Source organism: Dendronephthya gigantea, unplaced genomic scaffold, assembly GCF_004324835.1.
Source record: "Dendronephthya gigantea isolate DGI-Jeju-01 unplaced genomic scaffold, DenGig_1.0 001056F, whole genome shotgun sequence".
Taxonomy (NCBI): domain Eukaryota; kingdom Metazoa; phylum Cnidaria; class Anthozoa; order Malacalcyonacea; family Nephtheidae; genus Dendronephthya; species Dendronephthya gigantea.
This window is the reverse complement of record NW_021164066.1, coordinates 675-11,289: the sequence shown is the minus strand read 5'-3', so window position 1 is coordinate 11,289 and position 10,615 is coordinate 675. Positions and strand designations below refer to the sequence as shown.

At 35.4% G+C, this 10,615-nt stretch overlaps 2 long non-coding RNA genes across 3 annotated transcripts; both read left to right on the top strand.

Moving 5' to 3' along the window:
- The first annotated feature begins 1,498 nt into the window (after nucleotides 1–1,498).
- Nucleotides 1,499–4,384, top strand: LOC114544923. Of its 2 annotated transcripts, none has more exons than XR_003690678.1 (3): nucleotides 1,499–1,662; nucleotides 2,204–2,248; nucleotides 2,399–4,384. It is a non-coding gene; the product is annotated as an uncharacterized LOC114544923 (long non-coding RNA). The 2 variants fall into 2 exon arrangements; XR_003690679.1 differs by having other exon boundaries at nucleotides 1,499–2,248; nucleotides 2,399–2,594; nucleotides 3,092–4,384.
- Nucleotides 4,385–8,245: 3,861 nt separating this feature from the next.
- On the top strand, nucleotides 8,246–9,590 carry LOC114544924. The gene is made up of 3 exons (XR_003690680.1): nucleotides 8,246–8,464; nucleotides 8,613–8,679; nucleotides 9,009–9,590. It is a non-coding gene; the product is annotated as an uncharacterized LOC114544924 (long non-coding RNA).
- The last annotated feature ends 1,025 nt before the right edge of the window (nucleotides 9,591–10,615 follow it).

Here is a 10,615-nt window from a genome sequence, read left to right as displayed (position 1 = left end):
AGAGAGGTAGAAAAAGCAATAAAGGAAGGTTCGGTCATAGAAGTTCGGAAAAAAATTGTCAAAGATGAAATTATTTTACAGAAGAAAGACAACTGGGATTAAAAATGGTAAAATACCCCGTAAGAAGGAGCAAGAGAATTCAAGAAAAAAAAAGACAAGAGAGGAGGAGGTATCATCCCCAATAAACGAAGTTCAAGAATTAAAAAAGAGAGACAAGGTGGTGATTTCATGAGACCATTGATACCAAAAGTTAGCCAGCCTTGCAATTTCTCTGTAAATTTGAAATCCAGGATGGCAAATTTGCTGAGTTTGTGACTTGTTTTTCATGTATTGTGTCGTCATTAATAAATTGTTTCTTAACAAATCATATTGTATACTTCTTTTTATACTATTAAAATCTTTTACGTTTGTATCTGTATATTCAAAAAGCTCACTGACAATCATTGCTTGTCACGTAGAAATCCCGTCTTACGTATACTTATCAATGAAAAAGTCCTTTCTTAAATATTTAGGGTAAAAATCTAATATCAAGCTCTAATTACGCCTTATTACGGTGGAAATATCGAATTGCTGAGGACATTGAAATATTACAGACTGCATGCGTTAAACGTATTTTGCCTCAAGATATCAACTTACTTTTCATTCGAGCTTCTAATCATTGCCATTTTACTGGCTTACTAGAAATACATGCATGCAGCAACCCCTCGCCTCAGTTAAACGAAATTAAGAATAGGGATGATTATTTAACATGATAGTTATGTCGTGGTATGTGAGAAAAGAAGTATGGAAATGTTTTTTTGGAAGTGGAAGCACTGTAGCCATAGCAACTTGTTACGGCCGTATATTTTGGTTTATAAAGTTTAGTTTACCCTCATATTTTTGGGAAAAAAGGGCAAAAATACGACAAGATTCTTAGCATTTTTTGAAGTTAAGTTATTCATCTATAATCAGTATTATGGTAAATTATTTTAATTATTACTTTTCATTGAAATATAACATCAGACGTCTCGTACAACTTCCGAAGTTTTGTTACGTCTCGACTGGTTTTTGCACGCGAATATATTTATTTGATTTTCTTTTTGTCATTATAAAAACGGAGTTTATAATGAAATGATAATGTCGTCGATCACATAACACATTCAGATTTATAGTGAAATACATTTTAGCATATTTAGTTGTGTTTAAACTGAAAAGAATGACTTTTTAATAAATGTGGCCGGGTGAGAAATTATGAAGTGTAAAATCTTCCCACTCACTAAAAACCAGTCTTCAGTCGTTTAATTTTAGCCTTCTTGTCTTAGCCAATCAGAAAGTTATTGATTACCAAGTCTTCTCTCGTTTAATTTCAGCGCACGCGCATAACTGGCAAAAAGGTCGAACGTCCACCGTTGACCGTCCACTTTCATTTCGCTATGTTCTCACGGGTTCCGGGTGTAATCCTAATCTCCGGGCGAAATTAGTACCCTCGCACGGCGCTTCGCGCCGGCTCGGGGAAAAATGGATGGAAAAGTAAAACTGTAAAATATATTCCCTTCAGGTTCTCCTTTGAAAACAAGACTTCAAGGTAATTAAAACCAGGCATGGCAACCACAACACCTTCATCATATCGTATTGCGAAGAAAATTACCCGCCACTACAATCATATCTCGTTTTTACGTACATGTAAGTCTTTGAAATTAATACCTAATGGTCTACGCGCAACATACTCTTTTGAAAACTTAAAATAGAGAAGAATAATTAATCATAGATAATATAGACTGATTGATAATTGTATCAATCCCCAATTTACACTAACCTTACTATATAAGACAATGAAAGTGCATACAATGTATCATGGAGGAAAAACAAAAGATTTCATCGATGATATAAATATTGCTTCCTTGCTGACTCAATTGTGGTGGAACAGTAAGTGATACCCTTGTTGTTGTACGTGGAGTTCTTATGATGATCTGTGTTTAGCAAACTTGGTTTCTGTCTACTTTTTAATCCCAGATTTTGTATTTTGTGTGGTCAGTTGTATTTTGAAAATGATCCTGTCGAACTAAAGTGTCAGTATAGTTGAGTAGTTGGTAATAAGTAACTGCATCTGGTTGTAGGCAATGCTACCAAAAATACAGTCTATCATTCCTATGAATTCCTATGATATTATTTAATAATCAGGATTGACTTCTTAAACATAATAATTCAATTTATTCTGATATAGGGCTCATAAAAGAATATCCCGCTCTTTGACTTATTTATTACAGAGGTAAGTTTTCAGCATTCATAAATCATGTATGATACTTGTTGGAATGATAGTGAGTCATATCTGATAAATGGAATTGGAAATGCAATTATGTATCGCGATTTCGTAATCAAATTGAAGTCTTCAACACATTGTTTGCAAATATTTTACCAGGAGAAAAAAATGAAAGCAGTTGCTCATCCACAAACCTAACACTGCTCATTGTCACGGCGGTGGTACTGATATTCTTTTTTCTTCCGGTGGGTTTTATCGTCTACTGGTGTACGAAAAAAAATTATCTGCAATGTCAGGGAGAAGGATTACTGGGCGCTCCCGCCAGGGCAACGACGATACAAGCAATTACATACAGGTAAAGTAATCGCTGCACACAGGGATAGTTTATGAATAAGTTTCATAGATAAGATTGTTAGTCTGGGGCCGGTTTTTCGAAGCCAGAGATCAAATACGTTCCCATCTAAGCTGAACACACATCATATGCAATTCATTTGCAATTATTATGCATGCAGTTCTTTTGGAAATTGAACATTCAAGTCTCTTATCAGTTCACCGTTTAAGCTAAACATCTTTCTTGGGTAGGGGCGTAAGCGAATCGTTGTAAGGGCGTCAATATTTTAAAACTTCCGGCTGCATGTCATTTTCATCATTATTGCCATAGTATCCTGCACAGAATGTTTTGCACAAACCTTGTCTCGATTGACACTGGCGGCCTGGCCCCGCCAATGTTCTTGCTGGCCCCCCTTCCCCAAAATCCTGGCTACGCCTCTGCCCGTGTGATTCAATTTTTTGATTGAAATTCAATGCACCCCGAACAAAACATTGAATACTGTTATAAAGTACTGTTTACAGGTCAGCTCCTGCAAAATCAAACCTCTTCTTTTCTTATGAAACTCGTGGAGCTGCTCACTCCTGAAGGTAGGCCAAACTGGAAAGATCTAGCGGCAAATTTTGGCGATTTCGCTTACGAGGAAATCGCGAACTTCGGAGTTGGCAAAACTACAGTGGAGACCAAAATCACGTCAACCATCGACAAATTATATAGATGTTGTCTCAACATTAAGAAGGAAGATGTGGCGACGTACATTGCCGATTGTGTAAGCCAAATAACAGACACTACACTTGTGTAGACAATTGGCCTTTTTTGACAGGCGATATCCGCCGTTTCCTGCATGCCTATATGGGTACCAAGTGAGCACACGACTTCGTTTCGACGTGGAATTTTGGTTGAACTTTTGTCGCGACGTCGATCAGCGGGAAATCGACGTTGTTTCCACGTCAAGGTCATTTCCACGACGTCGAATCAATGTCGCTTGTCAACGTTGTTTCAAGGTTGAAACATGGTCGATACGTAGTTATATACGTACAGGGTCGTTCGGCAACCAAAAATCGACTGGCTTTCAATATTGCCGCATTGCCGTGTTAACACAACCTACGACTTCAACATTGCCGTGTTAACAAACCTACGACTTAATTTTTTACGGCGAATTGGTTAGCTGATAGTGTCTGATACTGTATAAAATATTTCGAGAAATTTGTACGTTCTTGAAAAAAGCGTTAATGCAGGATTCCGGGAGTCGGTTTGTAGTATAGTTTACAGCTATAGCCCGTGGACAGACACATTAAAATAAACAATTGGCCGTGGAAAAAATTATTGTTCCTTATACTTAGCTCTTTGACTCGAGTTCGTTTTTCCGGAGCAAGAGATTTAAGGGGCGGCTGCCATTCTGCGAAACACAGATTGGATAATCTTTATTTGTTTGTTATTGTTGACTGGCATACCAAGAGAAGTTTTTGGAAGGTAAGATGAGTGGATAGATTCATAAACATTCCGATGCCTAATGAGTTAGCCCATTAACAGGCAAAAAACCTTTGTCGACCCCCAGCGTCGCTAGCTGCAGGCCGTATCACCCTAATCGGGAACCTGCGCACAGGTAGAGCGGTTTTGAAATGGGCTGTTGATGTTTCTCCTGCTTTCAACATGCGACCTATACTATAGTTCGGTATATTGTTCATTTTTATTATTAAGAACATTTACGACACAAAATTTGCATAGCTGGGCTGGCTACGTCGCTGCGAACGACGCGATCATAACGCCTAGTAGGCGTCTTGTTATATATTGTTCGTTAAAATTTCTATAAGATTTTCAAGTGACTTTTTTGAAAATGTGCCTCAATAAGGGTTGATATGGGAACCTTAAATGAAATGCTTTAATTAATATTATACAGTGTATAAAACAATAAATATTAGAAAAATTGACTAAATGTGAATGCCTATCATTATCTATTGTTTAGTAACCCATGCATAAGGTGAACTAAACAAAATGTTGACATCATTTTGCCTTTGTTTATGTAATTTCAAATTCAATAGAAAAAGTGATCGAGGTTATGATAATTATAAACTTTGTTGTTTTTGTTTAGTGGATGTTAATTTTTAAACGATACTTAGGAAAACATGAAGACAGTTTAATCATTCAAAATTCAACTTTTGTTTTACTTTTACTTTTGTTTAGACAGCACTCAAAAGACTGTATAAGATTTTCAAAACATAGAAACCGCGAAGTGTTTTACTTTGACGGACATAGCGTGGCTAGGCAAGGTAACCGCATTGCGCATTTGCTAACCAAATTCACGCATTTGATGTAAATCTTTGCACTGAAACGGAAAATGACAACTTGTTTTTGCCAGAAGGTCTTTTACAAAATAACAACTTGAATGACCTTCCGTTTTGAAACCAACATTCCGGCCCCTTAAAGGCGATATTTTTTCTTTACATGACGAAATTCTATAGGTTCGAAACTTTATGATAAATCTAAACTAATAGAAATCACATTAACAAATTACAAACGCATTGCAATAAAACTAAACGCTGTAATTTATGCCCTCCAAGAAATCTATAATCATATGTCATCCTGAATTAAGCTCTTTGAACTAGCGTAATGAACTTGTTTCCACACGCCGGCATCGAAAGAAGTTTTTACTAACCCAGTTTAACCAATTACATGCAACATGACCTAATTAAATCTGCATCTCTTATATGCAGTCGTTGATGAGTGTGGCAAGCTTAACGCTTGCAGTACTAAACAGTTCTGTAGTGAATAAGGCACTGTGAAATGAGGAATGTGGAATGAGGAACAAAAGGCTTTATACGTTTTAGAGCACCTATACCTGAGGCAACTTTTTTGCACAATTTTCTAATATGAATTTTCCAAGACATATTTTCATCAATATATGTACCAAGAGATTTTGAAAAAGTAACTTGTCTAATTGGAACATTATCAATTGACAGAGGAGAGGAGAAGAACTTTCTGGGATTGCCTGATTATTTATAAGTAAAGAAATATGTGTGAAGTGTGATAAATACATTAAAACTCTAACTAAGCATCGTATCTGAGATGTATATATAATAAAACTATGCATTTCACGATCCATGTTGGCAAAAACAACTAACTAATGCGTTATAGTATAGGTAAAACATTATAGTATTCGCTATACTGTGAAAAAGTGATATGATATATACAAATTCGCCATTTTTCTGCCATATAGCTATATCGGCCATATCGCTTTTTAGACTGTAGTTATACATGCTTTCATTTTGAGAGCACACGACTACACAGTCATACTAGAAATACATGCATGCAGCAACCCCTCGCCTGAAGGGATAAACATATATTTCCATAATTTAAATTCGTATAAGTAAATGACTATATGAAGTACAATAAAGTATACTATATAAAGTCGACTCTCGAGCTATCAAATTCAACTATACTGTTAGCATAATTCATTAATTGTGCTGCGAATAGTTTTAAATATTCTACTACAATTTTTAGCGAAATTTCAATTTCTTAAACACATTCACCTTTAAAAATAAATGTTTTCCCAATCAAAATAATTTTAACGAAATTGACAAATAAATTTAAGAGGTGTCAATACGTTTGTTGATAAATCCACAAATTAAACTTACAAAATACTTGTAAGTGTTTTAAAATACAAAATCTAACCATTTACCTGTTCAAAAACACTCTAAAAATGCTTCAAAATCGTAGATTTTTTACCATCCCTTTGAATCAAAGTTTTTCTATCCGAAAGCATCTTGTCGGGAACTGACCAACAGATAAGCACTAAAAATACCTTTAGGGCAGGCACTTAACAATGCACAAACTGCACAATATCATATATCACATTAATTAAGGGAAGGGGTTTAAATTGAGTTAGTGAGGGTGTGACACGCGAGAAGTGCGGACGAAGACTTAGTGAATTTAATACATTTTCTTTACTAAATATTGTTGTTTGAGACTTTGTGATTTGTCGGGAACATCAGTTTGGGGTCAACAAAGCATCTTTCACATTATATTTTAATCAATTTTACGACTGAATTTTTCGTATATTTTCAAGATCATCGAAATAAAAATAGTTTTTTATATTTCAAAATGTCAGTTATGTTGACGTGACCAAAATTTTAATTCAGCCAATCGCACACTTGCAAACGTTTGCTAGTTACCAGTTTTAACTCGTCTTAAACTCACGCATGCGCATAACTTACAAAACGCCCAACCTCCACGACATAATGGCGGACAACTTTCATTTCGCATTTGCATTCCCGGGCGTAACTAAAATCCAATAGTCTTATGCTGTATAATCAGATTATTGTAATCCGTACTTAAAATTGATGCAATATTTAGCTGTTATTGAAAACATTTGACCTCTGTCAGAAAAAATGGGCTCCCTGTCAATTCATATTTAACTAAAAATTTTTGGTGGTCACAAAATATCTCTAAATATTTCATCAGGATTAAGGAAATACTCTATTTCCTTCAATACTTTAGAGCATCTGCCCAAACATTAACAGTAGAAGAGCTATAACATGTTATTTGCATACGCTATCTGCGCTACACATATATATACCCCGGCTGTATGAAAAAGAAGTTTTTGTTAGGTCGATATAGGAAGGACCGCGTTCCTTAATCCGAAAGTCGAGATTTCCGCCCTGTAAAGCAACTTAATACTCCATCCCGGCGCAAAGGTGCACAATTTTTTAACTAAAGGATATAGGAATAGCATGCTGCCCATATAGAACTGCGATTCTAAAGTGTCAAAATGCGCACAATTTTTCTGCAGAGCATATAGCAGTGCAGTCGCCCATATAGAAACGACAATTCCAAACGCACGCACAGGGGAGTTTATACTCACAATTGTAAAGAAAATCAATCCACATCATCTTCGAGACATCTAATTGTGACACCATTTGTGCCCCCTTCCTACGATAACCCAAGCAAGACTTCTCCAGAAACATCAAGTGTTGATGCATCAATGTAACATACATCTATTGACTCTCATGTCTGGAAAAATCTTATTTGCTTGTCCTACCTGTCTCAGCTTAGCAATTAATAAGGTTGCATCTACACTGACTACACACAAATTATACTCGCGAATTTGCATACAATAAGAAAAATTTTACGTTTTTGAGTGCAGATACACCTATTTATGTTATCTCAGTTTTGTGACCACCCAATTAAATTACTCAAACCTCTTTGGACCAATTTTCGATTTAACGATGTTCGACTGAACCAAAGTTATCTTGATCAAACATCAACTCTCCTTGTCATGTAGTCTACAAAAATTCCATAAGCATTAGAGTGTACATGTTCTATTTAACGTTATTACGTTATAATTAGTATACTGTAAAACAGTACAAATCTAAAATTTAATGAATCTATATAAAAATGTATGCAAGTTCAAATTAGTTGTTTTAACAATCTATTTTCTCTATTTTCTAATTTGTTGATGCTGCATGCGTGCGTGTAATTGCAAGACCGATTTAAGTTACACTTGCATAAAATGCGCAAATTACCTAACGTTTGGTTCAATGGCCAGAAATCTGATACAGCATGGCCGCCGCGCACGCGCATCGTATCAAATTCGAGTGATAGAAAATCTGCAGCCTCGTACCCAGGCGCTTTATTGGAAAACATAAAGGTTGCATTCAGCGTAATATAGAGATCTGTGGCTGAGATGTGCGAGCGCGCAGGGGTGCTTGGGGAGGACGCGACGGGAGAACGAAGCGCCTGGCAGAATATGCAGATTTCCGGCTCCCATTTTTGCAAAAAGTGAGAAATGCGTGAAGAGTGAAGACTACAATATGTAGATATATTTTGAAGAAGAATTGAACCTGCGATCAAAATTATGGATGATTTGGAACGATCGTTTCAAGAACTATCATTTGAAGGTAGCTTTATACTGAATTTTTTTATTTTAATACGACTATTTTGACAAATCTCGTTTCGTAAACAGTGTATGGGTATACTCCTCTGTGTTACTATGCAGTCGCGCAGTATTTAACACTATTTAAATTCGTCTTAATTTCCTTACAAAAGTATCATCAAGCTTGGAGGAGGAAAGGTATACGTTTGGTATCGAAGAATCAAGAATTGAGTGTTAGAGGTGAGTGCTTAGTTGCCTTGGGATTTAAATATTTCCTCTATTGATATTAATTAAACAATAATACATTTTTATTTTTATTCTATATCAAATATGCTACAAAGTTGCAATTTATATGCGTGTTACTAGTAATATACAATAACAAACTCCAGGTCAGATTGTTACCAGCACCCCACAGAAAAAGGGAGGAAAAGAATCCCAATGCTTTAACCCCAATGCTTGGAGTTTGTGTGAATTTAAGAATAAACATAAGTACATATTATATATCAAGACTCGATTGTCAGAAATTGGGACTGTTATTCATAAATTATACATATTTGTGCTTTTCATAGGTAGTGGGAGATATAAATCACCAAATTTATGCTCTGAATTAGAAAGGTTGTTGGACTATTGTGAAGACTCCAATGTCCATGAAAAACAGACATTATTAATGAGTTTACATGGCATTCTGATAAAAAGAATACTTTGACACGGGGAATTAAAGAAATTTTCCCACATTCTACAAAAAAGAAAATAGTTGTTGGATGTAAAAATATGTATCTCCTTTTGAGAGTATAATGTAGTAAATAGGACTATGGAACAATATAATTTATACATGTATTATAGTAATTTCTTGGAATACTGTACACAACCTTCATCTACATTGTGTGATGTATATAAGTATATTGCTGTAGGGATTAATTAAGTCTATTGTTTGCTTTGTGGTACACCAGTTGAATTTCATGTACAGTACAGTATACCAAAGAGTGTTGGTGTTATAAAGGAATATTAATGAATTACTCTCTACATAGGTTTCAATAGTTAATTTTTCTTAACATTTAATACAGTTATTTACACTAATTTGTTAATGAAACCACATGGTAGTAAACCATAATATTTCTGTAATGCAGAATGATAATATTTCTGTAATGCAGAATGAACTTAATGTAATGGAAAATGGCTTAGATGAACAGAATCAACTGCTGCTATTACTGCATTAGATGATGGAAACATTGAACTGGCTAATGAGCTTAACAAACTTAGATTCAAATTAAACTCAGCATTGATAAAAACGTACCAGGTCAAAGTCAAAATTCTTAGTGTTTCTGGAGGTGTTAAAATAACAGATTCCCAAGAAAACCAAATTAATAAACTAAATAAAGAAGTCAAACAGATGGAAGAAATGTGCAACCTAAATCTGATGTATTAAAATCATTGCATATTCCAGTAGATACTCTTCTTTCAGCGCTCGTAAATAACTGTTTGCGCCTTAATATTCGAAAATGATGAATAATACAACGCAGTGATAATTTTTGCACAAAATCTTTCCCAAATGTACCGCCCGGTGATAGGGTGTACGGCAATTTGCTCATTTGCATCTATGAAATATATGAATAAATCGTCCGCCGGCGCCATATTTGTTGCATATTCTGCCAGGCGCTTCATTTGTCGCGTCCTCCCCAAGCACCCCTGCGCGCTCGCACATCTCAGCCACAGATCTCTATATTACGCTGAATGCAGCCTTTATGTTTTCCAATAAAGCGCCTGGGTACGAGGCTGGAAAATCTGGCTGACATAAAATCCTACTAGTAAATAGTATGAGGTTTGTGCACGCATTAACTATTTCTACCAATTTTGCGAAATGCATCAGGAAAATTAAAGTCCCACAAATCTTAAACTACAGTCTATTTTATATTCTTTCAAAAAAAATTGAAAAATTATTATACATGACTAGTGCAACATTGTTCCATTTTCGCGTTTGCATTAGACTATAAAACGAGAAAACCCCCCATACTAGCTTCTTCATACATGGAAAATTATCACAAACTTGATGCAAATAAGTGCTTTTTGCGCCTCTGCATCATACTTTGCTTTACTTCCACAAATCTGTACACGATGTTTACATGTTAGTCTTCATTTTGCGTTCAAAATAAGTGCCTTATTTTGTGCTCTAACCTGT